Genomic DNA, 23,162 nt, shown 5'->3' with positions numbered 1-23,162 from the left:
CAGGTAACATCCTAGTAAATCGTCTCTGCACTCTCTCTAATTTATTGATATCTTTCCTATAATTCGGTGACCAGAACTGCACACAATATTCCAAATTTGGCCTTACCAGTGCCTTGTACAACTTTAGCATTACATCCCAACTTCTGTACTCAATGCTTTGATTTATAAAGGCCAGCGTTCCAAAAGCTCTCTTCACTACCCTATCTACATGAGACTCCACTTTCAGGGAACTATGCACAGTTATTCCTAGATCTCTCTGTTCCTCTGCATTCCTCAATGCCCTACCATTTACTCTGTATGTTCTATTTGGATTATTCCTGCCAAAATGTAGAACCTCACACTTCTCAGCATTAAACTCCATCTGCCAACGTTCAGCCCATTCTTCTAACCGGCATAAATCTCCCTGCAAGCTTTGAAAATCCACCTCATTATCCACAACACCTCCTACCTTAGTATCATCGGCATACTTACTAATCCAATTTACCACCCCATCATCCAGATCATTTATGTATATTACAAACAACATTGGGCCCAAAACTGATCCCTGAGGCACCCCGCTAGTCACCGGCCTCCATCCCGATAAACAATTATCCACCACTACTCTCTGGCATCTCCCATCTAGCCACTGTTGAATCCATTTTATTACTCCAGCATTAATACCTAACGACTGAACCTTCTTAACTAACCTTCCATGTGGAACTTTGTCAAAGGCTTTGCTGAAGTCCATATAGACTACATCCACTGCCTTACCCTCGTCAACATTCCTCGTAACTTCTTCAAAAAATTCAATAAGGTTTGTCAAACATGACCTTCCACGCACAAATCCATGCTGGCTACTTCTAATCAGATCCCGTCTATCCAGATAATTATAAATACTATCTCTAAGAATACTTTCCATTAATTTACCCACCACTGATGTCAAACTGACAGGTCTATAATTGCTAGGCTTCCTTCTAGAACCCTTTTTAAACAATGGAACCACATGAGCAATACGCCAATCCTCCGGCACAATCCCCGTTTCTAATGACATATTAAAGATCTCCGTCAGAGCTCCTGCTATTTCTACACAAACTTCCCTCAGGGTCCTGGGGAATATCCTGTCAGGATCCGGAGATATATCCACTTTTAAATTTCTTAAAAGCGCCAGTACCTCCACCTCATTAATTGTCATAGGTTCCATAACTTCCTTACTTGTTTCCCACACCTTAGACAATTCAATATCCTTCTCCTTAGTGAATACCGAAGAGAAGAAATCATTCAAAATCTCTCCCATCTCCTTCGGTTCCACACATAGCTGACCACTCTGATTCTCTAAGGGGCCAATTTTATCCCTCACTATCCTTTTGCTTTTAATATAACTGTAGAAACCTTTCGGATTTACTTTCACCTTATTTGCCAAACCAACCTCGTATCTTCTTTTAGCTTTTCTAATCTCTTTCTTAAGATTCCTTTTACATTCTTTATATTCCTCGAGCAATTCCTTTACTCCATGCTGCCTATATCTATTGTAGACATCCCTCTTTTTCTGAACCAAATTTCTAATATCCCTTGAAAACCATGGTGCTCTCAAACCTTTAACCTTTCCTTTCACCCTAACAGGAACATAAAGATTCTGTACCCTCATAATTTCACCCTTAAATGACCTCCATTTCTCTATTACATCCTTCCCATAAAACAACTTGACCCAATCCACTCTCTCTAAATCCCTTCGCATCCCCTCAAAGTTAGCCTTTCTCCAATCAAAAATCTCAACTCTAGGTCCAGTCCTGTCCTTCTCCATAATTATATTGAAGCTAATGCTATTGTGATCACTGGACCCGAAGTGCTCCCCAACACATACATCTGTCAGCTGACCTATCGCATTCCCTAACAGGAGATCCAACACTGCCCCATCTCTAGTCGGTACTTCTATGTATTGTTGCAAAAAACTATCCTGCACACATTTCACAAACTCTAAACCATCCAGCCCTTTTACAGAATGAGCTTCCCAGTCTACGTGTGGAAAATTAAAATCTCCCACAATCACCATCTTGTGTTTACTACAAATATCTGCTATCTCCTTACACATTTGCTCTTCCAACTCACGCGCCCCATTAGGTGGCCTATAATACACTCCTATCAGTGTTACTGCACCTTTCCCATTCTTCAATTCCACCCAAATGGCCTCCCTAGAGGAGCTCTCTAATCTATCCTTCCAAAGCACCGCCATAAGATTTTCTCGGACAAGCAATGCAACACCTCCTCCTCTGGCCCCTCCTACTCTATCACACCTGAAGCAACTAAATCCAGGAATATTTAGTTGCCAAACACACCCTTCCTGCAACCATGTTTCACTAATAGCTACAACATCATAATTCCAGGTATCAATCCACGCTTTAAGTTCATCCACCTTTCTTACAATGCTCCTAGCATTAAAATGGATACATTTAAGATACTCTCCATCTCCTCCTCTCTTTCCATCCCTAACAATGCATTCAAATTTATTATCCTTTTCTTTCTTCTCCCCTACATCTTCGGGCTGAGCGCATCCCTTCTCCATCACCTGCCTTTCCTCCCTCACACACTGTCTATTTACTTGCTCCACTGGTGAACTAACCTCCTCTCCCATAGTCTCCTCAAATAGTCTCCCGCCCCCCCATCTTACTAGTTTAAAGTCCGCCCTGTAGCCCTAGCAAACCTCCCCGCTAGGATATTGGTCCCTCCACGATTCAAGTGTAACCCGTCCTTCTTGAACAGGTCACTCCTGCCCCAGAAGAGGTCCCAATGATCCAGAAACTTGAATCCCTGCCCCCTGCTCCAATCCCACAGCCACGCATTCATCCTCCACCTAATTCTATTCCTACTCTTACTGTCGCGTGGCACAGGCAGTAATCCCGAGATTACTACCTTTGCGGTCCTTCTTCTTAACTGCCTTCCTAACTCCCTATACTCTCATTTCAGGACCTCTTCCCCTTTCCTTCCTATGTCATTGGTACCTACATGTACCACGACCTCTGGCTCTTCACCCTCCCACTTCAGGGTATCTTGGACGCGATCAGAAACGTCCCGAACCCTGGCACCAGGGAGGCAAAATACCATCCAGGACTCCCGGTCACCTCCACAGAAACGCCTGTCTGAGCCCCTGACTATTGAGTCCCCTATTACTATGGACCTCTTTCTTCTAACCCTACCCTTCTGAGCTACAGGGCCGTTCTCTGTGCCGGAGGCTCGGCCACTGTCACTCCCACCAGGTAGGCTGTCCCCCCCAACAGTACTCAAACATGAGTACTTATTGTCAAGGAGTACAGCCACTGGGGTACTCTCTAGTACCTGCCTCTTTCCCTTCCTGACTGTAACCCACCTATCTGCCTCCCGTGGTCCTGGAGTGACCACCTGCCTGTAACTCCTCTCTATCACCTCCTCACTCTCCCTGACCAGGCGAAGGTCATCGAGCTGCAGCTCCAGTTCCCTAACTCGGTCCCTCAGGAGCTGCAGTTCGGCGCACCTGGCGCAGATGTGTCCGGGAGGCTTGGAGACTCCAGGATCTCCCACATCCGACAACAAGCTGCCCTCACACTCCCAAATAACTGAAAATACAAGAACTAAAAGATAAGCCCTCTGAGCCCAAGCCCTACACTCTGCGCCCGGCTCACTCCGCTGCCCGCAAACGAAGCTGCCCGCTTCTTAAGGCGGCGTTCTTTATATATCTTCCCTCCTTCCCGGGCCTCCTTCACGCGCCTGCGCAGTCCCGCCTCTCAGAACTCCGATCTGAGAAGCAATTGGACAATTTGAAAAAGGCCGCCGCCGCACTTCCTCTCAAGCCTCGCTGTCCTCTTTCAAAAGAGAACTACCTCACTCAGTATCTCCTTTATATATCTTCCCTCCTTCCCGGGCCTCCTTCACGCACCTGCGCAGTCCCGCCTCTCAGAACTCCGATCTGAGAAGCAATTGGACAGTTTGAAAATGGCCGCCGCCGCACTTCCTCTCAAGCCTCGCTGTCCTCTTCCAAAAGAGCTTTATCTTTGCAGAAGAGAACAAGCCCATTTCTCTAATTATTCTATCTACTGTGACTACTATATTTCTCTTTTCTCTCCCCACTTGAATGGCTCCATGTGCTATAAAACAGCTCGCACATCCTCTCTTTAGTTCTTACCCTCATCCATAAAGGGAGCAATCAACTTGTACCTGTTGGACAAATGTAGAAACTGCAAGGAGAATCTTTTAAGTCAGAGGTCAGAATATTAGCAGAAGAGTGGAATTTAGAGGATTCCTTCATTAAAGTTCAGAATATTTGTGGAACTTAGTGCTCTCATCTGAGGGAATGAAGAGTTATCTTTTGTAAAGTATATATGGATGGTCAAAGCTCAGAGCAATCCAACACGATGTTAGACATGCTAGATGGTCAATAGGATGAAGTTACAAAGCTAGAACAGGGAAAGAATAGCCAAGGAGGATGCAGTGTTACAAGAATTGTGCATAGTGACATGAGTGACTGTAAAAGTGCATGTTAAGATAATTGGAAAATTATTTCTATAAATATTGCTCAAGAAGAGAGTGTCAAGAGACTGTGGTTTGGATGAGGTGATGCATATAGGAACAGAAACAGAATTAACTGCAGAGCATCTGTTGAAGACGTTGTACCTGGTGCACTATGTGAATAATAAATGCACTATGTTAGCCACCTTCTGCCTGCACTTCATCTGTGGTAATGATTACACAGGACAACAATTTTTTTTAAAGTGTTGCATCCTCAGATTTTTTTTTGTTTATGGTAAGAGTTTGAAGCTGAACACAAATATAAATTCAGACTACTAGTATTATGTAGGAATTCGGAGAAACAAGAAGTTGACTTTTATTGAATATTAATAAATGGTCTTTAAATGGTCATAACGGTGCTGATGCTTTGCAATAGCTCAACTAAGCTAAAAATGTTGTGTTGGTGATCTTTGTTCATACTCAGTGCCTGAGGATTCTCGTGTAAGTGTCCAATAATAATCAGCCAGCACTGATAGATTCCAGTTGCCCTGAAACCATTTCTCCATGACTGCAATGTTCTGGTGAAACCTGTCACCGTGCTTGTCACTGACAGTGCCAAGATTTGCAGGGAAGAATTTAAATGGGAATGCAGAAAATTAATCTTTAGCAGCATGTTGCACTTTATGGTTTTGTATGCTTGAAGCACATTGTTAAGAAGCTGCCCATAGTTTGGTGCTCTGTAGTTGCCAAGAAAATTTTCGAACAACACCCTTCAATGTCCTCCATGTGATTTTAGTCAGTCCCACTAGAAGTTCTTCGATTTGCCTGTCAATAATGACCTGTTTGATTTGTAAACCAACAAAAATGCCTTCCTTAATATTGGCATTAGTTATTCTGACTTGAATTATGAATGAAAATAACAAATATATGCAATGTAAAAAAAACAGCCCGTGATAGAGTAATTTCATGGTGATTTTCATGATCAATGGCCAAAACTGGATAAGATACACCCAAAAGTATTCAGGAAGCAAAAACTTTGTTGTCCAGTGTTATGTATGTATCTCAGCCAGGCAATGTTCTTGAATATGTCTGCACTGGGCCTGGAGATTTGTCTACTTTCATTCCTGTTAAGACTTTCTGAACCTTCTCTACTATAATGCAGACATTCCCAAGATCTCCTTATTTACTTTTCCCAATTCAGAAACCTTCATGTCTTTCTACATGCTAACAGTAAATACAACTACCTGATCTTTAGCATAGCTTTGGACAAGGATAGGAACAGTTGATATGGGAGAGTATTTAATTGTGATTCTATTAGACAGGACACTGGGAACATTAATTGGGAATAGATGCATAATGGGCATGAGAAATCTACAATAGAAATGTGGAGACTGCTTAAGGACCACTTGAGGGGGTTCTGCATATTTTTTTGACCCACGGGGGGCAAGGAAAGGATGGTAGGGTGAAGGAACTCTGGTTGACAAGTGAGATGGAATACTTTGTCAAGAAGAAGAAGGAACAGAAGAAGAAAGTAATGTACTTAAGTTTTAGGAAGTAAAGATCAGACAGGAATCTTCAGAGTTATAAGGCAGCAGGAAGGAGCTTAAGAAGGAAATTCGGAGAGCTAGAAGGGGACATGAGAAGGCATTGGCAAGAAGCATAAAGGAAAGCACTCAGGCCTTCAATGCATACATGAAGAACAGGAAGAGGGTAGCACCAATCAGGGATACAAGAGGAAACATCTGACTGGAGTTAGAGGTGGTAGGGGAGGTCCCTACTTTGCTTCAGTATCCACCAGTGAGAGGGATCTTGATGAATGTGAGGCCATTGTGTTGAAGTTAAGAAAGAGAATGTTTTGGAACTTTTGAATAATTTGAGACCAGATGGAATATACCCTGGGTTTCTACAGGAATCGAAGGAAGAAACTGCTGCATCCTTATGGGACACAGGAGTAATACCAAATGACTGATAACAGAAATAAAGTAGGGTAACCCTGGGACTAGTGAGGCTTGCTTCGATGGGGGGCAAATTTGGAGAGGATTCTTAGAGACGGGATATATGAGTATTTGGAGAAGAACAGTCTGATAAGGAATAGTCAGCATGGTTTTCTGAGCGTCAATCACGAGCCTGATTGTCTTCTTTGAGTAGGTGACAAAACATGTTGTTGAAGGGAGAGCAGTGGATGTGGTGCATGTGGATTTTAGTACGTTGTCTGATAAAGTTCCTGATGGTTGTTCATTCATAAAGTTAGGAGGCACAGAATCCAAGGAAATTTGGCTGCATGGATTTGGAATTAGCTTGCCCACAAAAGGCAGTGGGTGGCAGTCAATGGAGCATATTCTATATATATTCCAGAGGAAATCACCCTTTTCTCTACTAATGTCTACAATCACTCTCCCCTTAAGAATGTTCTGTAGCCACTCTGTGACATCCTAGACCTGGCACCTAGGAAGCAGCACACCATTCCAGATTCCCTTCTGTGACCACAGAATCTCTGTTCAGTTCAAGGTACCTGAGAGGCTGGAACTGAGAAGGCATTTGATTGACTAAAATATCTGCAAGAATGTCTGCCAAAGTAAAACACAAAGGACCTGGACAGTTATTCTGGATGCTTTTGTACTCATTATTAAAGAAGTTTTAATGAATATGACTCATTGTAATATTGGGCTGCAGCATATGAGTAATTGCTCTTTATATATATTCCAATCTATGAGACATTTTCAGAAAGTGTCTTTCTCTTAGGAACATGCCTGGTTGTCTTGTTATATTAGATACACAACATAGAATAAAAGTATGTTTCTCTGTTTTATTTATGAAGCAGCTTGTTAGTTTCATCTACTAGCTAATGGTCAGTGTCCTGCAGCGTGACAATGATATAAAGTTTATTAAAGGAAAATAATACTTTAGATACTTGATTGACCTATTTGAGCATGTAGCAGAAAGGTTGATTAAGGAAATATGGTTGGTATTCTGTGTATGGACTAATAAGAGGCTTTTGTTGAAGTGCCACATAGTAAGCTTGTCAGAAAAATTATAAACCCAAGTAACTGTAGAGGCAAAGGCTTCATGAATAAGAAATTGTCAAAAAGACAGAAAACAGACAATTATACAGAATAGATATTCATTGAATTACTTACTGACTTACTGCTGTTACACCATTGGTGTTTAAGGCAGCAATGAAGTTCTTCCGTCTCTGGCGGTGTTCAGGGCTTCCTTCCTTCATCATGTCAGTAGCTTCCTCTCAGTTTTCACTTACTGTCAGTCATGTAAGTCCTGGTGGAAACTCAAGAATACTGTCACACTCAGATGTAGAAGGATTCTTCATTACTGTTTCCGTAACAATTTTGTTTTACCAATCAGGGTCGTTAGCCCTGAGCTAAACTTCCAAACATAGAGGACTGGGGGACCACTCCAGTCTGCCCTTTCCCCTTTGCTCTTTTTGGCATGGGTGACCCTACCAAGAGCTAAAGCATAAAGCCCTGACTCCAGCCAACATAGCTCTCCGGGTCATTGAGGCATGCAAGCCTCGAAACCATGACAAGGTTGTGGTCTTCTTCGAGGATTCTTTGAATTTGAAGAATTTATATGGTGATGTTCCCCAAGGATCAGTACTACATATATAGGACCATTAGAATATTTGAAGTTTAACATAGAAGATAGTGGACAGTGAGCAAGGTAAGGATGGAATTCAAAAGGGTATATACAGTCAAGTGAAGAAGAAAGTTAGCATAAGGGATCCAATTAGGAAGAAGAACTGGGGAAAGGCAATATAAAAGGTCTAATTTTTGTTTCTGCATTATACAAAGAGCATGAAGACCTTTCAGAGGTTGCAGAAAAGATAAGGGAATGGTCCTAGTGGGGATAGATATCTGTTGCACTGCGAAAAGTTAGGAAAGAAAGTTGGGGGATAATTTAGTAAGGTGTTTCCAAAGTTACCAAAGGTGAGTAGAGAGGAAATAATTACATTGGCAGAAAGATCAGGAATCAAGGATAAAGAATTAAGATGAATTAAGGGGTGACATGAGGGGTATGTTCTCATAAAATAATTAGTGTCAAAATATGATGGAAGCATGTTCAAGCAAAAGGAAATTGGATTGATATTTGTGATTGAAAAATTTCCTGACTTACTGAAGGAAGACTGACTGGGTTATTCTTGAAAGGCTAGCATGAGATGTAAGTCCCAAACACACCCTTCTGTGCTGTATTATTTCTAACAGTTTCTTTTTGTGTTATGTGGTGCCATCAATACATAAACAGAAACTTACATCCTTTTTACAAACTAACAGGGTTGGAGGAGTTATCTCAAGATAAGAGATTCGAAGACTTGGCACTTCATGGTCATTGAAGCGGATGACCATGAGGTGCTTTGCACTTTGATACATTTGCACCCCCTGGTGGCATTAATAATCATGATCATTTTTCAATAATTAAAGGATTTTCGGCACTCTAACTCTCATCTGGCCATTAAACACTATTTCCAGGTGCTCTGGCCCAGATTAGAACCAGAGAGTCATAGAACTAGACAGGACAGAAACAGGACATTCAGCCTTTCTTGTCCATGCTGACCAGGTGTTTTTTCAAACAACTTGTTCCATATTTCCACCACCCTCTCAGTGAAAAATATGTCTTTACGACCCTTTTTAAAAATCTCTATACCCTCACCTTAAACTTATGCCCACTAGTTTTAGATCCTCCTACCCAGGGCAAATAAATAATTGTAACCATTAACTTAATTCATGCCTTTGTGGAGGCTCAGTATCCTCATGAGCTTCAGGGAAAACCCTGCTTCTCAAGCTTACCCTGATATTTCAAATCCACCAGTACTATTGACCACCTCATGAATCGTTTCTGTGCCTTTACAGTTTAGTGCCATAATTTATGTAGCTGAGAGACCAGAACCCCACATGCTACTCAATTGCAGTCTCACTGTAGCATGTACACTCACAAAAGGTAGTATAGCGGTGAGTGGAACCATAAGACCATAAGATATAGGAGCAGAATTAGACCTTTGGGCCCATTGAGTCTGCTCTGCCACTTCATCTTGGCTGATCCAATTTTCCTCTCAGCCCCAGTCTCCTGTCTTTCCCCATATGCTCTGACCAATTAAGAATCTATCAACCTCTGCCATAAATGTACATAAAGATTTGACCTCCATAGCTGCCTGTGGCAGTGATTTCCAAAAATCCTCTGTCTAAAGAAATTCTTCCCCATCTCCATTCTAAAAGGACACCCCTCTATTCTGGGGCTGTATCCTCTGGTCTTAGACTCCCCTGCCATAGGAAACATCCTTTCCATATCTGCTCTGTCAAGGCCTTTCACCATTTGATAGGTTTCAATGAGGTCACCCCTCATTCTTCTGAATTCTCATCAATCAGGCCCAGAGCCATTAGACGCTCTTCATATGACAAGCTATTTAATCTAGGAATCATTTTCGTAAATCTTGTTTGAACCCTCTCCAGTTTCAGCACATCCTTTCTAAGATAAGCAGCCTGAACCTGCTCATGATACTCCAAGCGAGGCCTCACCGGTGCTTTATAAACTCTCGACATTATATCCTTGCTTTGATATTCTAGTCCCCTTGAAATGAATGATAACATTGTATTTGTCTTCCTCACTACAGAGTCAACCTGCAAATTAACCTTTACAGAATCCTGCACAAGGACTCCCAAGTCCCTTTGCATCTCAGTTTTCTGTATTTTCTCTCCTTTTAGAAAATAGTCAACACTTTCATTTCTTCCACTAAAGTTCATGACCATGCACTTCCCAACAACATATTCTATCTCCCATTTCTTTGATCATTCTCTTAATCTTTCTGTTCTTCTGTAGAGTCTCTACTTCCTCAAAATAGCTGCCCCTTCACTTATCTTCAGATCATCTGAAAACTTTGCAACAGGGCCATCAATTCCATCATCCAAACCATTGACATATAACATGAAAAGAATCAGTCCCACACAGACCCATGTGAAACATCACTGGTCACAGGAAATCGGCGAAAAAAGGCTTCCTTTATTCCCACTCTTTGCCTCCTGCCAATATGAGACTACTTTAAACACTAACCTCATCCCAACATATCGATGTAGTTATAAAGAAGGCAAGACATGGGCTATACTTTATTAGGAGTTTGAAGAGATTTGGCATGTCAACAAATACACTCAAAAACTTCTATAGTTTTACTGCGGAGAGCATTCTGACAGGCTGCATCACTGTCTTGTGCATCACTGTCTTGTATGGAGGGGCTACTGCACAAAGCACAAACCAAAAGAAGCTGCAGAAGGTTGTAAATCTAGTCAGCTGCATCTTGAGCACTAGCCTACAAAGTACCCAGGACATCTTTAGGGAGTGGTGTCTCAGAAAGGCAGCGTCCATTATTAAGGACCTCCAGCAGCCAGGGCATACCCTTTTCTCACTGATATCATCAGGTAGGAGGTACAGAAACCTGAAGGCACACACTCAGCAATTCAGGAACAGCTTCTTACCCTCTGCCATCCGATTCCTAAATGACACTGAATCTTTGGACACTACCTCACATAACTGATTTAGATGTTTATTTATTATTATGCTTTACTTTATTCCCACTCTTTGCCTCCTGCCAATAAGAGACTACTTTAAACACTAAAGCATTCTCGCTTCAAGATGGTGGCGCGACGCAGCACGCAGCGGCCACTTTGGAATGAATATCTGTAATCTGTCAAGTAGGATGCCGTGTACAATCCTGATTGGATGGAGACGGACATGTGAAGCACGGAGGAACATCTGGTGGAACTTTTGAAATGCCTGTTTCGCTGCCGCTGCTACTGTGCGATCGGAGAAATCTCCGGGAGGAAGGCCCCAAATCCTCAGCTTTGCCTTTTGCTTGGGGGCCGATGCCAGGGTCGAAGCACCTGGCAGAGATGGTGCTCAGTGCTCGGTGTCGGAGGGCTGGTCGAAGGCTCGAAGTTTTCAGACAGAGTTGACTGTCGTCGGGGCACCCAGAGTGCTGTATCGGCAAGTTGCAGTGCTGGAGGTTCATGGCAGGAAGAGTTTTTCTTCCTTCTACCGTCTGCGTGAGATGATGGGCTGTCGGGACTTTGAGACTCTCTTTTAAACTGTGCCATGGACTGCTCTTTATCAGATTACGGTATTGCTTTGCACTGTTGAAACTATGTATTATAATTATGTGGTCTTTGTCAGTTAGTCTTTTATCAATTATGGTATTGTCTGCACTGTTGAAACTATATGTTAACTATAACTGTACGTAACTATGTGGTTTTGTGTAGGTCTTGTAGCTTTAGGTTTGTCTGATGCGTTTGTAGTTCCTTTCCTGGGAAGGTGCTAAGACGGTAGCGCGATATCGATACGCAGCAGCCTCTCCGGACTCTGGATTGGGGATTACCAAACGTTATGTGGTTTTTCTTGTGTGGTCTGTTTTGTGCTTTTTTGTGATATCATTCCGAAGAATGTTGTCTCATTTTTAACTGCTTTGTATTTGTGGTTATAAATGACAATAAACTGAATCTGAATCTGTATTTATCATTATGATAAATTTGGACTTGTTTAGCAATCTATGTTCCAAGCCTACACCGGTATCTGTCCTCCTCTTTTCTTGCGTTATATCGACAACTGCATCGGTGCTGCTTCCTGCACACATGCTGAGCTCTTCGACTTCATTAACTTCGCCTCCAACTTTCACCCCACCCTCTAATTCACTCGGTCTATTTCTGACACCTCCCTCCCCTTTCTAGATCTTTCTGTTTCTATCTCTGGAGACAGCCTATCCACCGACATCTACTACAAACCTACTAACTCCCACAGCTACCTAGATTATTCCTCCTCCCACCCTGTCTCCTGCAAAAATGCTATCCCTTTCTCTCAATTCCTCCACCTCTGCCGCATCTGCTCTCAGGATGAGGCCTTTCATCTTAGGAGAAAGGAGATGTCTTTCTTTTTTAAAGAAAGGGGCTTCCCTTTGTCCACTACCAACTCTGCCCTCTATCGTGTCTCCCATATTTCACGCACCTCTGCCCTCACCTCATCCCCCTGCCAGTCCACCAAGGATAGAGTCCCCCTGGTCCTCACCTATCACCCTACCAGCCTACAGATCCAACGTATAATCCTCCGTAACTTCTGCCACCTCCTACGTGATCCCACCACCAGCCACATCTTCCCCTCCCCCCCACTCTCGGCTTTCCGCAGGTATCGCTCCCTACGTGACTCCCTTGTCCATTCATCCCCACCATCCCTCCCCATGGACCTCCCTCCGGGCACTCATCCCTGCAAATGGAAGAAGTGCTACACCTGCCCCCACACTTCTTCCCTCACCACCATCCCAGGCCCCAGACAGTCCTTTCAGGTGAGGCATCACTTCACCTGCGAGTCATCTGGGGTGATATACTGTATCCGGTGCTCCAGATGTGGCCTTTTATACATTGGGGAGACCCGCCGCAGACTGGGAGACCGTTTCGCCGAACACCGGCGCTTGGTCCTCCAGTAGTGGCGGGATCTCCCTGTGGCCACACAATTCAATTCCACAGACCACTCCCACTCCAACATGTCTGTCCATGGCCTCCTCTACCATCAAGATGAGGCCACATGCAGGTTGATGGAGCAATACCTTATCTCCCGCCTAGGTAGCCTCCTACCTACTGGCATGAACATCCAACTCACAGACCTCTGTTAATACCCCTGCCCCCCCCTTACCCCCATCCCTATCTATTATTTCAGTCTGGTTCTCTTTGTCTCTCTTTTTCCCCCCTCACTATAATCTCCCCCCAGCCCTACCTTTCTTTCTCTTTTATTTTCCATATTTCTCCACCTTCCCCCAGTCCATTTCCCTCCAGCCTATAAGCAGCCTTATGTGTGGCACCTTGTCAAAGGCCTTTCAAAAATCCAAATACTCAACATCAACCAATTCTCCTTTGTCTATCCTGCTTGTTACTTCTTCAAAAAATTGCAATAGATCTGTCAGGCAAGATTTTCCCTTGAGTAAACTATGCTGACTATGGCCTATTTTATCATGCGCCTCCAGGATCTCTGAGACCTCAGCTTTAATAATTGACTTCAACATCTTTCCAAACACTAAGGTCAGACTAACTGGTCTATAGTTTCCTTTCTTCTGTCTCCAACCCTTCTTGAAGAGTGTCAAACAGTTGGTGTGCTAGTGAATATTGAGATTCCTGATAAAATATATTGCAAGGTCCAAATATATTGGACCTTTCACTGTTAAATCACAGTTTTCATACTTTTGACTGCTCTGAGAATGGAAGGTCACTGAAAGCAGGCATTGCTGTGAAGATAGCATTGAGTACTCATACATAGTTATCCTAAGTCTGTTCCTAGTGGAGCTAGGTGCTGTAGGCCTGGAGTTACACGTTAGCCAGGCTACATAAAAATGGCATATTTCCTTCCCAAAAAGGATGTTAATGATTTATTGATGTTTTCCCAAGAATATGTTATGTTTATGGTCACCATAAAATATTAAAGTTATTTTATTTAGCAAAATTTACAGTTACCAATTACCATTGTGAGATCACTACTCTTTGGATTACTACTCAAGAAATAGTGTGCTGTTACACCACAATAGTAAGTGTGTTTCATGAAAGTTAAAAGTTATAACCGCAAGATTTAGCCAGATGACGTAAAGGATGATTGGGCCATATTCAGAGACATCATATACAGCAGGGATCACCAAACGTTTTTGCACCGTGGACCTGTTTAATATTGATAATATTCTTGCGAACCAGCCGAGGGGGGGATGGCGGTGTGGGTGCTAATCTCAACCGGAATATAGGTGATAAGTCAACTATAAGTCAATTTTGTTTCTAAAAGAGTTTATCTAATAAATTTAATATTAAACACACGGCACATATTTTCCTCACATGAACATAGTGATATGTCAATTATAACTCACTTATAAGTCAATAGCATCATAACATTTTAAGTAACGTTTGGATATTAAACACACAGTGCATATTTTCCTCATATAAACAAATAAAATCATTGCAACACACCAGTGAGAGGACAAGGTAAGGGCCGGAGGTCCCCATACTGGAGCCACGGCGTTCGCAGTCCAGAGAAAGTGACCGACCGAGCGAGGAGTGCGACAGGGTGCGTGCCCACCCCTCTTGTAGGTAGGTAGGATCTATCGGCTAACAAAAGTTTGGCTCGAGGGATGACTTTCAGTAGATCACAGCGAGGTAGCTGCTCTGCTACTTACGAAACTCTGAGCCCAAATTAGGTCATCTGCAAATATTTTAGGACCAGGTTCCCCACGAGCATTTGGTGTGCTAAACAGGTTTAGAGGCGGCGCCCATCTGTCCGTACTCCAGGCCAGTAGCATTGGTATTTCTCGCCGGCCGTGCAAGGCGGCCAGTTACCTGATGCCAAACAATGATCCCTGGTGCTAGGGTATCACCGCATTTAGGTGACTGATAACCTCACGAGGGTAATGACTTTGCGTGCATAATGACCTTGTGTGCATTCAAGTTCGACAGTGGGCATGACAAGGAATGAGGAAAGGTGCAGCTGACTCATATAGTTTCATATCAACAAATCATATAGTTTCCTCGCGGCCCGGTACCAGTCCGTGGCCCAGTGGTTGGGGACCGCTGATATACAGTGCAGAATGGTCTATGGAAAACTTGTATCAAAAACATGAAAATGATGAGAAAATCAAATTTATGTTTGATAAAGGACACAGACTTCACAGAGCATACCTAAGTGATCCTTCATCCATTTCTAAAGTGGATGCATTTTTCTAACGTTTGTAGGTGTCCAACAGAAAAGTGCTTTATGAGATGCATGATCTGTGGCTCAGTAAGAAGGCAGATGATATAGTGAGCTATCTTGAACAGAGAAACCCTAAAATTTTCTATGCTGTTTTTAATCTTATCCTGGGCCCAACATTTTGATGCAATTACAAAGACAGTGGCTATATTTCATTAGGAGTTGGTATGTCACCAAAGACGAGCAAATTTGCATAGATTTACCTTAGAGAGCATTCTAACTGTTTGCATCATCATCTGGTACTGAGGGGCCACTGCACAAGATTGGGGAAAAGCTGCAGAAACTTGCTAGCTTACCCAGCTCCATCATGTGCACTAGTTTCCCAAGCATGAAGGAAACCTTCAAAAGGAGATGTCTCAAAAAAGTAGCATCTGTCATTAAAGTTCCTTATCACCCAGGGCATGCTCTCTTCTCATTACCAACAAGGAAGAGGAACTAGAGCCTCTAGACACTCACTCAACATCTTAGGAATGGCTTTTTCTCGTCTGCCATCAAATTTCTAAGTGAACAATAAACCTGTGTAGATTACCTCATTATTTTCTTTTTCTTTCTTTTATTTGCTCTCCTTTTACACTACACATTTCATTAAATTTATACATGTATTTCTTATTGTAATATATATATTTTTAAAAATAATGTATTGCAATGTACTGCTGCCACAAAACAACAAATTTCATAGGATTTGCCAATGATATTAAACCTGATTCTGATTCTAATTTCTGTCCATGGTCCTCAGCCATCTGGTGCTTCACCTCAACTAAGGGCAGGTGGACATCCACTCATTACTGAAAAGAGAGAGATCTTAATGACAAGAATTGAGTATTTAACTCTGTCCCAAAAAGACAACCAACAATTTGTGATTAAGCTACAAATCTGGCCGAAGTTCAAAAGTCATTTTCATAATTATCATGTTGAAAGCTTCAGAAGCAGATGCAATGCCAGCAGAATTCTTCCAAGAAGGGGACCCACTGTTGACTGAGAATCTGACAGTGCTACTTTAGGTGATGGGGACCGAGGAAGAAGCATCCCGGAATCTTAAGGTCTCTACATTGTCAATTCTTTAGTTGTGAATGCTGGTAAAACCCTTGCTAAAGTCTTGTCGAACAGACTCCCTCATTCACATTGAAAGAGGCTTACTTCAGGAAGCCATTGCAGTTAATGTGAAGGGCATGGAAAAGCAGACTCCAAGAGAAGGACCAAGAATAGAACTGTGATGTTGCTTGCTACCTTTGAGCTTTTGACGTCACATGCCGTGAAGGCCTTTGCAAGATAATGGCAAGGCATGGTTGCTCTGGAAGTCCATCCCAATTGTCTGACATGTCCATGTCATTATGATGGCCAGAGTAAGGGATTTTGACTTCAGATCAATTCCCAGTCACCAATAGGATGTAACAAGGCTGTGTGGTTGTTCCCAGGCTGTTTAGTATGATGTTCCTTTAAAACTGTCTAATGTCTACCCAGATAAAGATAGAATCAACCTTAGATACAGGACTAATAGTGCTTTTTTTAATAACCCGAGGAAACTCTCACCCAAAACCAATGTACAAGAATCCACTTTAATTTATATCTTCTTTGCCGATGACTCTGCATTCAATATAAAGTCCGAAGTTGATATGTGGAAAGACGAGGACAAAACTTTGCCAGTGCCTGAGGCAACTTCTCACAGTTACCACAAATTAAACATAAATTATGCACCAGCCTGCACCAGACATCCCACACACAGAACCAAATATCCTTGTGAATAGTTAGAGGCTTTCAGTAGCGAACAAGTTCACATACCTTGGCATGTGTACTCTCAAGATCGATCAATATTGCTGATGAAGTCTGCAATAGAATAACAAATACGGTTTGCTTTTGGAAGGCTGAGAAGTAAAGTGTGGGAACAAAAAGAAATCAGCCTATAGACTAAACTGAATATGTATCATGTTGTTGTTTCATTCTATGTTTGCGAACCTGGATATGCCAGACATGCCAGAAAACAGGACATGTCTATGTGACCTGTCTGACCTGAAAGGCAAGTTTCTAGACAAAAAGATTCTGTCCCAAACAGCTCTCTACCTGAACCCACCATCCAGCACTTACACATTGCTGAAAGAATCAGAGACAAATAGAGGGAAGATACGATAGTGGTATACAAAAATATGAGGGATATAGATCGGATGAATGCAAGCAGGCTTTTTCCACAGAGGGTGAGTGGGACTATAGCTAAATGTCATTGTTGTGTTTTTAATAGATCAGTAATATTTGAACAATATTGTAAATGTGTTGCTTTATTAAGCAAACTTGTTTATTAAATAATTCACCACATATGTAAAATATGTGAATTGCATACATCATGACGCTACCATGTGATGCATATGTGTCTCACTTAAAGCAAAACTAAGTTAGACTCACATTTCGGACTCTTGTCTTCATGTTCAATGTTTTGGAGTTACAGAACATACCAGTCATGGTGTAATGGTGAAAGGTGAAATGTTTTAGGGGACATGAGGGAGAACTTCTTCACTCAGAGGGTGGTGAGAGTGTAGAACAAGATGCCAGTGCGAATGATGGATGCCGTTTTGATTTCAACGTTTAAGATACATTTAGATAGGTACATGGATGGGAGGGGTATGGAGGACTATGGTCCGGGTGCAGGTCGACAGGACTCGGCAGAGCAATGGTTCGGCAGTTAGCATTGACACATATCACAGGGAATTACAAGCATCAGATCATCCCCCTACCATCCCGAATGGTGTACCTGCATAAGAAGTGGTGCTCACTCATATGAGAAGATCAGAATGAAGGATTGAAAGGAAAAGGGAATATTGAAAATCAAGAACACTGAGGCTGCAGCTTTCTTGCTATTCTTTCACCCGTGTGAATGGAAGATTTGAGCCCAGATTGGCATATTAACCGTCTTCATATACATTGCAATACTATAGATTAGATCCTATGGTTTTACTTGAAAACAAGTGACAAACAACAAATACATCCCAAAAATATGTAAATTTCTCTGAAGTTAAATGTCATCACCAAAAGAGTCAATTTGGTTCATTAATCATCTTTTTGGATGCATGAAAGCTGGCATATTGAAATTGTGCCTGAGAAAATTGTCAAGATAGATTCCAGGATTTAATGCGTTGGAAAGTCGGGTGAAGTGTTTGGAACCAATGATTAGGCACTAATGGATGGAAAGATTTTCCAACAGGCGAATTAAGTAGATAGTTATAAAGGGTTTTCAATCGTTGAGGTTACACCCATTTCTTTACCCTACTGTCTATAGTTTTGACAACTCTCTTTCTTGTAAATCATGCTGAAAACCAGATAAAAACAGAAAGGACTAGAAATCTGCATAAGATGAGAGAGCATCTATCGACTAAGGAATTAGACTTCAGGTCTACAACCAGTTCGATGTTTATTTATGTAGACTATCCATTTTAATACTAACAATGACCTCTTAATGTAATTAACAGACTAACAGGGTTTAGAATACTTGATACCCACAGAATATATTGGCAAATTCAAAATTCAAAGTAATGGTGACCCAGTCCATTAGCAGGAACAAAAATTCTAGCAGATGTCAACTTAACTACTTCACATTATGGTGTCCTTCAAGCTGAAGTGGACAGCAGACAAATTGAGAGGTGAATTTTAGATATTATTTGAATTGAGCTTTAGAACACACTGATGTGAAGCCAATTTTAGAACACCAGTATTGGAGATTAATTCAGACATGGAGAAATACAGGCAAAAAAGCACTGAACGATAATAAAATTATTAAATGACCTGTACTTGAATCGATTGAAGTTGGGACACATTGCTTCTGCACCTACAGCTTTCTGTTTGCTTAGATAAAATGAAGTGAAGTCATGATTTGGTAAGTATAAAAACAGAAAACTACTCCATATTCATTCAGCTTTCTTACACAGTCCACTTAAAATTATTTATGCTTTGGTGATCCTAACAGATTTATTAGAATGTTTCATATTTACTTTTATGACTGAAGAATCATACCAGACATTCAAAGCAAAAGTGACCAGTTGGATGAAATTTGATGGGCATCAATAATTAATTTGTATTCAACATTTTAATATCAAGTTACAGTTATACGGTACCATTAAACTAGAAAATTATGTTAAACCAGTTCTCAAAGGTGAGATCAGGGAAAGGAAGAAGCATTACAATGTCCTTGCAATTTTTATCAGAAGAAGCAGATCTATTAATTTCACCAAGAATGATATCCATGCTTGTCGATATTTTTCAAATGGTGGGTTCCAGAAAGGGCTGGCTTCTTTAATAGAACTCTGTATTTTTTTTCCACAAGGAGTGAGCCACATCCAAGACATATAATGATCTGCATGAATATTCGCAATGCAAGTAGTAATGATGTGTGCATGTTATATTATTCTGTATCACCAGTTATCACTGAAGTTTGATAGATTATGATAGATCAAGGAAATGCAATTCTGCCTTAAGCTGCACCCTTATTATTTCCTCACTCACTCACAAGGCCAAGGTATAATAATAAAATGTAATAAACTGGAATCAGGACAATCACTCTGATGTCCCTGAGCAATATAAGTATAGATAGGAACAAATATCTTTGATTGTTCGTAGGCTGTTATAAGGATTGTTCTGCCCTTCTTACGTTGATTCAACCCTGTGGAAAATAAAGTCAGATATACCTTTGTTTCCCTGGGCATCCCACTTATCTATCAGGGAAGTTGTACCTGTTTTCTGTAAGTGTCCATCAACAGTTCATTAAAAAAAAACTTTGTATACCTGTTCAAGAAAAAATTCCTCAGAATGTGCTAACAATAAATAAGTGTTTGAGTCTGAATTAAATTGAATGGCAGATGAACCATCTTCTCCACCAAGATGCACTCAGCTGATGCAATCGAAGATTAGACTCTCCCTAACTTCTGCTCTCTTCTCTCTACCAACTCCTAGTAGCTTTTAAATAGTAAACCATTCAACAACTGCGCTTGTGCTTTATGAAGTTGTAAGGAAACAAGCAGATTATCTTTCCTGATGTCTGACAGTGTGTGTTGCTATTTTAGTTAATTGTTCATAACTTTGGATGTTTTTGAAAGGTCAGTTAAAAGATTGGAGATAGCTTCAGAGTAACAATGTTTAAAAATTGAATTTCTCTGAGATTTCTCCTGATCATCTGTTATAACTCTGGCAGAAAATTGTAGGAAATCTTTGCATTTCTACTAAACGGTCACTGTCTTTTCCCCAGGCTAGGGGAGTCCAAAACTAAAGGGTGCAGGTTTACGGTGAGAAGGGAAAGGGTTAAAAGGGATCTTAGTGATGCCATTTTCACGCAGAGGTTGTTGAATATATGGAATGAATTGCCACAGGAAGTACTACAGATGGGTACAATTTCAACATTTCAAAGTCATTTAGGCAGGTATATGCATAGGAAAGGTTTATAGGGATATGGGCCAAATGCAGAAGATTAGAACTAGCTCAAGAAACAGCTTGGTCGGAATGTGTGAGTTGGGGTTAAAAGGCTTTTCCCATGCTAGATGGCTCTACGACTCCATAACTCTAATGCTGCAACAAATGCTTCTGAGAATAACTGTGGAAATTCAATCTTTTAGTTGTGTTAAATGTCAAAATGTAATTAGTTTTGTGCATGCATGTTATGAAAACTGTGATATGTAAAAAGTGACTTTCATTTTGTCAAGATCTATTCATATTTTTGATACAACATTTTGCAGAGTTAATATTCTGCAAAACATTTGAAAGTTGACCCTGGTTAGGTTCATATTTGTGCAAAGTGTACTTATATTGGAATTTTAAAAAAAAGAAGCTTCTGAAACACTGTCAAATGATTACTTTTTGATCTTTTCCTTGTTCACTTCTTCTTCAGAAGCCTTTTGATTTTCTTCACAGTTGGAGTTCTGCCTGTGTTTAGGAATGGTGGCTGATTGAATAATTCTCCAGGGATACAACTTTGCCCCTTGGTTTTAATAAGACTAAGGAATAATTATTTTGACATCTTCAATGCGCTAAGAAGATAAAAAGTCATTTTATCCTGTAATTCTTTCAAACCCACTATCTTAGATTGCAGTGTGGGCATTAGAATATAAGCAATTTACAAAAGCTCATTATATTAATCTGAGGACTACGTAACTGAAGTTACTAATCCCAACCCAATTGTCAAGATCTGTGTCCCTTATTGTCTGATGTTGTAAAGTCTTTAGTTTCAGTGGTATAGCTTTAATTCTTTTTTTTTCATTTTTCTAGTGTCAGCAAGGAGAAAATAATGTCACTGCTTGCTATCATTGTTGAAATTTTGCTAATAGATAAAGAAGTGACTTTATTCAGATGGGTGAAGTGCTTTTGACTTTGGAAGTCTGAAGTTAAATACTAATCAACATGCACAAGTCTCTGATGTAAAATAAAGTAATGACAATAGTGAATGCAGTAATGGCACCTTAACTCCTATCGAACAGATGGGACCAAGATGTGGAAGATGGAAGGGTAGGAGGTGATTACTAATTTTTTTATGAAATATGTCAACCCCGACTAAAACTGAAAGTAGGTTTACCGAGCACACTTTGTGGACAGATAATAAAATATCAACCAAAATAATATTTAAACTTCAACAGTACTGTTTAACTTGCTGCTTTCCCTGCCTGTTTCAATCAACATCTCTAACTCCGAAAGCACGTTGATTTAAAACACAACTTTTGATATCTTCAGATTAATTTTATTGATAATGTTGCTTTTGGTTCATTAGTTAAATGATGCTTTTCTATCATTATCACAGCAGCTCTCAGTAACACATAACTGAAGTATAAAATATTGGCTGTCTAGTTGGCCACATAATGACAGGATGATTGACATTATAAAGTTCACTTCCCTCCCTCCTCACTCAGCTCTTCCACTTAATGAGCAGCACCAGCAGTCATGTAAAAGTCAAACTCTTACATGTTAAAATAATTTTTGGATCAGTTAATATGGAATTGGATTAGACCTGGGAGCAACACACAAAATGCTCGAAGGACTCAGCATGCCAGGCAGCATCTATGGAGAAAAGTACAGTCAATGTTTCATGCCGAGACCCTTTGGAGTGACTGGAGAAAAAAAGCTGAGGAGTAGATTTAATGGTGGGGGGAGTGGAGAGAGAGAAATATCAGGTGATAGGTGAAGCCAGGAGGGGGTAGGGATAAGGTAAAGAGCTGGAAAGTTGGTTGGTGAAAGAAATACATGGCTGGAATAGGGGAGTCTGATAGGAGAAGACAGAAGGCCAAGGAAGAAAGAAAAGGAGGGGGAGGAGCACCAGAGGGAGGTGATGTGCAGGTGAGAGAGGGAAAGGGGGTGGGCAATGGTGAAGGGGGAGGGGACACTACTGGAAGTTAAAGGAATGCAGATATGAGTTCCCATTGTTTCTGCCTCACTGAGCTCATATCTGCATACCTCGACTCTGTTTTTATCACCCCTAATTCAGTCCCTTCCTACCTACATCCATGATATTTCATGCGCTCTGGGTCTTTTCAATGATTTCAAGTTCCCTGGCCCCCAGCATCTTATTTTCATTATGGAATATGAACACAATGCTGCAAGAACTCAGCAGGTCAGGCAGCATCTGTGAGAAAAGAGTAGCCAACGTTTCGGGCCGAGACCTTCATCAGGAAGGGTCTCGACCCGAAACGTTGGCTACTCTTTTCTCATGGATGCTGCCTGACCTGCTGAGTTCTTCCAGCATTGTGTTCATAATCTTTGATCCACAGCATCTACAGTTGTAATTTTGTGTTTTTATTTTCATTATGGCCCAGTCCCTATACACCTCCATCCCCCAGGAAGGCCTCAAAGCTCCATTTCTTTCTGGACACCAGATCCAATCAGTTTCCCTTCACCATTACACTCCTCTGTCTAGTGGAACTTGTCCTCACTCTAAATAATTTCTCTTTTGGCTCCTCCTACTTCCTTCAAGCAAAGGTATAGCCATA

General features: G+C 41.3%; 1 protein-coding gene and 1 long non-coding RNA gene across 3 annotated transcripts in view; one reads left to right on the top strand and one right to left on the bottom strand.

Moving 5' to 3' along the window:
- slc23a1 (solute carrier family 23 member 1) overlaps positions 1–23,162 on the top strand; it is a 243,339-nt gene that overhangs the window by 13,288 nt on the left and 206,889 nt on the right. The window lies entirely within an intron of this gene.
- LOC132405457 (uncharacterized) overlaps positions 1–23,162 on the bottom strand; it is a 72,338-nt gene that overhangs the window by 13,492 nt on the left and 35,684 nt on the right. The window contains exons 2-3 of one of the 2 annotated variants that reach the window (XR_009515877.1): positions 16,996–17,040; positions 7,593–7,748 (exon numbers count right to left, since the gene is read on the bottom strand). This is a non-coding gene — a long non-coding RNA (uncharacterized LOC132405457). The remainder of the gene's footprint in view (positions 1–7,592; positions 7,749–16,995; positions 17,041–23,162) is intronic. The other variant, XR_009515878.1, reaches the window with a different exon arrangement.

The sequence above is a fragment of the Hypanus sabinus genome, chromosome 15, assembly GCF_030144855.1.
Source record: "Hypanus sabinus isolate sHypSab1 chromosome 15, sHypSab1.hap1, whole genome shotgun sequence".
Lineage (NCBI taxonomy): Eukaryota > Metazoa > Chordata > Chondrichthyes > Myliobatiformes > Dasyatidae > Hypanus > Hypanus sabinus.
Note: the sequence above shows the minus strand (reverse complement) of the source record. Positions and strands in the feature narration are given on the sequence as shown.